Below are 8,274 nucleotides of genomic sequence, written 5' to 3'. Positions count from 1 at the left end.
AATTTTTTTTTTAAAGATTTTATTTATTTATTTGACAGAGAGAGATCCCAAGCAGGCAGAGGCAGGCAGAGAGACAGAGAGGGGGGGAAGCAGGCTCCCTGCTGAGCAGAGAGCCCGATGCAGGGCTCGATCCCAGGACCCTGGGATCATGACCTGAACCCAAGGCAGAGGCTTTATCCCACTGAGCCACCCAGGCGCCCCTGGATGGGTTTTTCTAATGTGAATGGTATCAAAACTACAAACACACACACACCCCATTTTGGAGTCCCAAGGTAGCCATTCACAATTATGGGCTGTTTGCTTAAAAATTCGTAATTGATTTTGTTGTATTTTTAAAAATATTTTATTTATTTATTTGAGAGTGAGACAGAGAGCAAGAGCACAACAAGGGGAGGGGCAGAAGGACAGGCAGGCTCCCTGTCAAGAAGGGAACCCAATGTGGGGCACAGTCCCAGGACCCTGGGATCATGACCTGAGCTGAAAGCAGATGCTTAACCAACTGAGCCGCCCAGATGCCCCATGATTTTGTTGTATTAAGTGGAAACATTTGAATTGTACATTCTTTTTTATTGTTGTTTAAAGAAAAAAGGGAGAGAATACAACTGTGTAGCTGGAGAATATAAATCAGATTAATATGATGAGAGGCTTAATCTAATTTATCTTGGATACACTCCTTATTTGGTAGGACTTATTTAATTGGTAACTTAATTTGGGTAGAGAGTCATTCTAATTGGAATTGATTACTATGGGATTTTTATATGCACTATGTTACATTGTGAGTTACAGTAATACATGATATGAAGATGGCTAATTTTAAGTCACATGAACCACTTGAATATTTTTAACTCAACTACAATGAATTTGCTAAGAAATGTTCACTAACTGGCACTGGTTTTTGGTTTTGTTTTTAGGTTGGATTTTATTTAGAAAACCTTTGGGGGCTATGTCAAAGATGATTGAAAATGTAATTAAAAAGTACTTAATATATTAGAACTGCAGTGGAAATGTGCTAGTGGCTTCCAGCTCACTCCAGGACTTGGGTTTCATGAGTCATCACTCTTAAGAGTGGGGATTTTGGGCTTAGATCTTAACAGATTTTCTTGATCTTTTCCCTAACATCCTACACACAAATGTGGATGAATGAACTGATTCAAAAGAGGCATCTCTATTAATAATTTGGTGTAAAAACAGATGGAAATCCAAAGCCAAATGATGACTTTATCCAAAAGAAACAAGGAACAGATGGCCTAAGTATGTAGGAATGGGGTGGCTTTAGGATATCCGAGAGATGGGAGAGGAAGACAAAGATGTAGAGTGAAGCAGAGGATCTCTCATTTGTCCCCTGTTCCGTGTGTCCCAGACTCCATAAGATTTTATTTTTAAGTACTCTCTACACCCAACATGGGGCTCAAACTCACAACCCCGAGATCAAGAGTCACATGCTCCACTGACGGAGCCAGCCAGCGGCTCCTGTAATAAATTCTTCCTGTGTGTCCCACTGTCACAGAATCTTTATAGGACCAGCCTATGGAGAATGCATAGGAACTAAATAATGAATAGTCACTGTTCTAGAGAATTCATTACTTTGCTAGGACCTGCCTTCCTACTGCATTTAGAATAAATTTCAGCGCCCCTACATTACCTCCCAGGCCGGATGGAATCTTGCCCCTGCAGACTGTCTGACTTCATGTCTTCTTACCACTCTGTGTGTCCTCCAGGCTCTAACCATGCCATCTTGCACTCACTTGCTTAGACTTGCTGCACTGACTCTTACTGCAAGGCCCTTGCATGGCCATCCTCTCTCTATGGAACACTTTTCCTTTGGCAGAATCTTTCCTATAATCCAGGCCTCAATTTTAATCCTTTCCAATAGACTTTCCATCCTCTCTAAAGCAGTCTTCCCCCTTCCCGACCCCCAGGCCCATCTATCACTTACCCAGTTTGATTCTCTTCAAAGCTCTTGTCGTGACCTGAAATTCCCTTATTATTTTGGGATATTTCCCCCTCCTTCCCCTTCCCACAGGATACAAACTTCCCAATATCTGGAATCTTCTTTTTCATTTATTGCTATACACTCAGATCCTGGAACAATACCTGACACATAGTAGGAAATGAATGAATGAAGAAGGAAGGAAGGAAGGAAAAGAAGGGGAAAAAAGGCGAGCAGGAAGGAAGGGAAGAAAAGAAAAAGACAGAAGGGTCGAAAGGGTAGAGGCGTCCACAGTGGAACTGCCTGTGGAAAAGAGGAATACTAGTAGAAGAGGAAAGGGGCTAGGGAAGAAAATTTAGGGGAGAGAGAGTACGGTCCAGATAGTGAGGGTTGGTTATGATGTACAATTCTGAACCCAGTGAAAAGAAGCTTTTTACATGCATTCCAGGCAGAGGGAATGACAAGCACGAAAAGGAACTTTTTTACATCACTGCACGGTTGCTTTTTGGGGTTGTTATGGTTTTATTTCTAGTGTGTGCATTGGGGGTTCTGTGTGGGGAGGTCCTGTGTGTTACCATCAGGTGAAGGCTGGGATTTTCCTTTCAGGCCGCAACTGCCGCATCTTCGGGAATCATTGAGACATGAACATCACGTGTGGTGGGTCCACGGCCTCTTCTAGGACATTTAGGCCAAGAGGCTGGAAAGAGAGTGACAGAACAATCCCCACACTGTACGGGTGAACTCAGGTTAGAGGGGTCAGTGGCTCTGGATGGTAGGAGTGGCCCTTGGCAAAATGTTATATGATTTAACACAAACCAAGAACAGAGAAGTAAACCTTCCCAGAGATGAGATGTAAGGAGCAGGCCACTCCTAGAGGATCATTTTTTTGGTACGTGACTTTTGGGTTATTTTATGTTGTGTTAGCATGGCTTTGTTTAAATGGGAATTCTCCACAAAAACCGAGTCTTCTGCAAAATTAATATGCTGGCAACATTTTAGACAAAGAACGTATGACCCCAGTTTGGTTTTATTCAGAAAAAGATATAAGTTCTGGCATTGCTGTGACCCCAAGACCTAGTTGCTTATACAGTTATCAGCCCATACTTTATTTTTTTAAAGATTTTATTTATTTACTTGACAGAGAGCGAGAGCACAAGCAGAGCAAACAGCAGAGGGAGAAGCAGACTCCCTGCTGAGCAGAGAGCCCAACATGGGGCTTGAACCCAGCCTGAGCCAAAGGGAGACCCTTAACCAACTGAGCCACCCAGGTCCCCCTAGAGGCCCATAGTTTAGAAATCCAAGTCAACTAGTCTGTGTGAATTTCTTTCTGGCACCATGTTTGGGCAATTCCTCTTATCCTTCTCAACCATATTTTGCTAGCCCTAATACCTCCACAATCCATAGCCAGCTAGGGTTTACCAGACAAAGGTTGGCTTCCATCTAGCTCCTCCTGCAATGGAGTTTATGATAAAGGAGGCTGGGTTCCAGGAATCTACCTGTGGAGTGCTCTCCTTTTAAAAAAGAGGGAAAAAACATCTAAATTTTGAAAGCTATTAAAAATAAAAAAAGAATGGTGTGTGTCTATCACATTCAAGATCATAGTTCATGTATTATTCAGCAAGGAAATACGTCAAGCAAAGTAATCATGTAAATCTAAATAAAGCGTTTTATCTCATCTTAATAAATGCCTAAATCACATAAGCAATATTCATTCAGATGACTCAAGTTGTTTTCTTATTTTAGAATGTTTTCCCAGTTTTACTGAGAAATAATTGACGTATATCACTGTATAAGTTTAAGGCATACAGCATGCTGGATTGATTTACATATATTATGAAATAAGTACCACCATAGGTTCAGCTAACATCCATCTTGTCATATAGGCACAATAAAAAGAAAAAAAAAAAAAACAAGAAAAAAACCATTTTTTCCTTGTGATGATTTTCTTTTTTATAATTTCACTGAACTATTAGCTGAAACGCCCCACTTTGCAGAAACACACTCCTGTATTTGAAACAGAGAAAGCTTTGAAGAGATTGGGATCACGTTATTTTTCATTTTACTGGTTAACACCAGAGGAAGAAAACCGTTCTAGCCAAATTAACCCCTACAGTCACACTTAAACATGAATCTTCACACTAAGGCAGAGACACACATTAAAATTCACAATCACATCTCATACATCAGGAAGGTGTGCTGCAAATTTGGCAAGTTGGTTTCAGTGCGGGAGATGGTTATAGCAGATGAATTTAGCTGCAAATAGCAGAATCCAGTCTCCCAGGGCCTCAGGCAATATTGATGTTTGATTTTTATCACCTAAAAAACAGTCTGGAGACGCCAGGCTCTATAGTGCAATGCTGTCATTCAGGACCCAGATTCTGTCTCTCCTTATCTGCCGTCTTTTGCCATTGGCTATCCCAGCTTCAAATATTAAGTCCTCACAGGGTTACATTCAAAGATGGAAGAGAATCGGGTAGGAAAAAACCTTCTCCTTGTGAAGTTCTGTGTTTCTTTTCCAGAAGAACGATTTCGGGAAATCTCCCCGAGTCCTCTCCTTTTGTTTCATTGGCCAGCAAAGGGCCAGGCCCTCTCTTTGACCAGTCCCAGGCCAAGGGAAACCCAATCCCAAATCCCAATACCAAATCCCTCCCTTTTACTTGGGTGGGGGCTTATCTTTCTTGAGCTCAAGCACTCTCTACCCATCACCTAAATGGGCTTTTGTTAGCCAGAAAGATGGGTGTGGGAAGCTGAGCAGCGAAATGTCAACCGTGACTGCCCAGTTTCTGGAGGGAGTGGTCAAGACTTTTAGTATTATTTCCTGCTTGCCACTTTATATGATATTTAGAAACTGAAGCAACATGGAGGTTATTTTACTTAGATGAGATGTATTTAACCAAAAAGTCACAGAGTTATGTCATAGGAACCTTTAAAAAAAGATACTGCTACCAGATTGTTTTAGAGTGTCAAAAGCTGTGAGAAGCTTAACTTGTCTGATTCCTAGAGGCCCGTAAGACTTCAGTTTCTTCCCAGTACGATAGGGCATCTATCTGAGCTGCTGCACAGGAAACATCATGGAAGCAGTAAGATCTTTGTTGCTAGTTTCAAGGAAGTATAGATATTCAAACTCAAATTGGACAAGGGGATTGACCAGTTGACAACTGAAGATCAGGCTTTCTACCTATTGTTGAACGGTTCTGAATTACTGATTTGGGGCACACCAAGAGCCTTTTATTTTTTTCCAAATTCACAGTTTTAGAAAGTGGTCACATGAATGTTGATGTATATAGTATGAACTGTGCTATAAATTTCTGAAACAGGCTAATCTTATTATGTCCACATCAGAAAGTATTTTCCTGTCTATATTCAGTTTCATGAGAAAACTATGAAATTGAAATCATGTTTCAATTGAATCATTGAAATTATGTTCACCAAGAAAACTCAGCGTTCCTGGAAGTTTAGAGGTAGGTCTGACATGAATTCTAGGGAGATCCTGAAATTTCCAGCAATTTCTTGAGCAGTGTTTGGCAGTTCCCTCTTTAAGAAGGGAATAAAGATGAAGATAAGACCTACAGTCAGTTCTAGAATTGCAGACTCTCCCCCACAGAAGACATCCCACAACACAATTAATACTAGAGACAGTAGCCTCACCAGCCTGTGAGTATCAACGTGAAGGTCATATTAATACTAAGTAATGCAGTTTCCTTTGTTGACACACTCTTCCCCACCCCTTAAAATCCTCACTCGAATATTTCTTGAGAACTTTCAAAAAGGTACCTTAGGTGTACATACCACATAGCAATTTGCTGGCCCCAACTATCACACAGCATCTACCTTGTCTTTCCTCTCCTATTCTGGCCCCACACTGCCTGAAAGGGCCTCTCTCTTTCCCCTGCTGTGATAGTCCGTGCCAAGGTTACTATTTCTGAATGCTTACCAAACCATCAGTCCTGGAGGCTAAGCCAGACTTTGGCACGACAAGAACAAATGGTAATGTCTCGGCGACAGAGGTTGATTTCCCACTGCCGTAAGATCTAATAAAGATCCAGGCAACCCTGTAGGACAACTGTTTTCCAAGAAGCAACTCAACAGTTGAGGCTGAGAGAAGTTTCACCATCCTGTAGCTCAGCGGGAGTGGGAAACCTCCCTGGTCAAGCAGGCTTAAAGAAAGATGAAGAAAAGGCTTACTGGTTACTCAGCAGCTCTTGGCGTCAGACCGCAAATGGCCAGAGCCGTGGCCTCATGGAACTGCAAGAGGGCTGGAAAGTACAGAGAGGTCCTCCGTGCATATGAAAGGGGAGAACAGTAGTGAAACAGTATTTGGTGAATATTAGTAATACCTACTTTACAGGTCAGTGCTGGGTTCTGGGAAAAAGTGGAAACAATGACTCTCTGTTTTTGTATTTAAGATTTTATTTATGTATTTATTTAGAGAAAGGGAGAGAGAGCGGGTGCGAGCAGGGGGAGGGGCAGAGGCAGAGGGAGAGAGAATCTCAAGTAGACCCCACTGAGCACAGAACCCTACACAGGGTTCAATTTCAGGACCCTGAGATCACAATCCTAGCCAAAATCAAGAGTTGGACGTTTAACTGACTGAGCTACCCAGGTGCTCCTCTCAATTCAGTTCTGTGCTCTGTTTTGTCACCTGATCCTCAAATCAGTACTGCTTATATCCAGAGTCCGGAAACTTTCTCAGGAGGAAGCACATTGTTATTGTTTAATCCATCATTTTTTCTCTATTAGGAGTCTCTTTCTTTTTTTTTTTTTTTTTCCGATTTTATTTTTTTGAGAGAGAGAAAGAGCACAGGCAGGGGGAGCGGCGAGCAGAGGGAGAGGGAGAAGCAGCCTCCCCACTGAGCAGGGAGCCCGATGTGGGGCTCCATCCCAGGACCCTGAGATCATGACCTGAGCTGGAGAAAGTTTAACCAACTGAGTCACCTGGGCGCCCCAAGTGTTTCAACATAGTCCAAGAATGGAGGCACAAGGCTGTGCCATCTCTCCCTCTTCCTTTTTCATGACAAATCGACATTTTTTGTCAAGTCCTTTAAAAACAAAAACCAAAAACCAAAACAAAACAAAACTTACTATACATTAACACTGGTCTATGGATACACTTCCCTTTTTTTTTTTTTAACATATCTTTAAATTTATTTTCCAGAGAGAGATAGAGCACAAGCAGGGGGAGCAGCAGGCAGAGGGAGAAGCAGGCTCCCCGCTGAGCAAGGAGCCTGATGAGGGACTTGAGCCACCATGACCTGAGCTGAAGGCAAACACTTAATGACTGAGCCGCCCAGGCATCCCATGGATCCACCTCCTTTTGCCTGTACATGGATTTCTGATCAAGCGGCTCGCCATGAAAGTTCTCGGGAGCCTTACCACACGGAATAGCCTGCAGCTAGATCCTGCGGCTGAGCTAAGGCCCCCACCTCCTTAACATGTTTGCCACAAAAATAATAAAAAGTTCTCCCATCATCATAATTTAAAAAAGTAACTTTGGGGAAAAAAGACTGTGAAAGTTTGGCCATGATAGAGGCAGTGCGACGGGAAAGACTCTGGACGGGGCAGAGTTAGTACTTCCCTGACTGGCTTCTCTCTCTCAACCTCTCCCACTCTCTCCCAATTATAGGCCATTATTTCCCCCATTCAATCACCTTCACTTCTGCCAGCCTGAGTTAAGTGTGAAGGGTCTTTGTCTGTGCCGTAAGCACCAACCTATTTAGGTAGCTGTTAGGCAACATCGATCTAACTCGGTTTCCATCTGATTGTGTGGCTTATCTAATAGTCCTGTCAATAAAATTTTAGAATAGAAAAATAGAGAGCAAAATGCCTCAAAGCATTCTCATAACTGTAGAAACTTTACAAGAAAAAAAAAACTGAAGCAGCTGAAAGACAAGAATGTACAGACGCTCCACCCAGAAATGGCAAACAAGCACGTGAAAAGATACCCAGCGAGATCAGTCATTAGGCAAATGCAAATTAAAACCACAATGACATACCCCTACACATGCACTAAAGTGGCTAAAAAATTATTTTTAAGTGACCATACCAAGTGTTGGGGAGGATGTGGAACAGCCGGACTCTCACAGCTGGTGAGAACATAAAGTGGTACAGCCACTTTGAAGAACAGGTGGCTCGTTTCTTGAAAAGTTCGATACACACCTACCATTTGATCAGCTCCAGCCATCCCACTCCTAGGTATTTATCCCAAGAACAGTGAAAATATATGTCTCCATGAAGACTTGCCCATGGATATTTACAGAGCTTTATTTATAATAGTTAAAACTTGAAAACCACTCAAATGTCCATCAGCAGCAAGTAGATAAACCAGAGGGACATCCATCTAATGG

This window comes from Enhydra lutris, unplaced genomic scaffold (assembly GCF_002288905.1).
Source record: "Enhydra lutris kenyoni isolate GAN:26980312 unplaced genomic scaffold, ASM228890v2 scaffoldscaffold13, whole genome shotgun sequence".
Taxonomy (NCBI): Eukaryota; Metazoa; Chordata; class Mammalia; order Carnivora; family Mustelidae; genus Enhydra; species Enhydra lutris.
Note: the sequence above shows the minus strand (reverse complement) of the source record.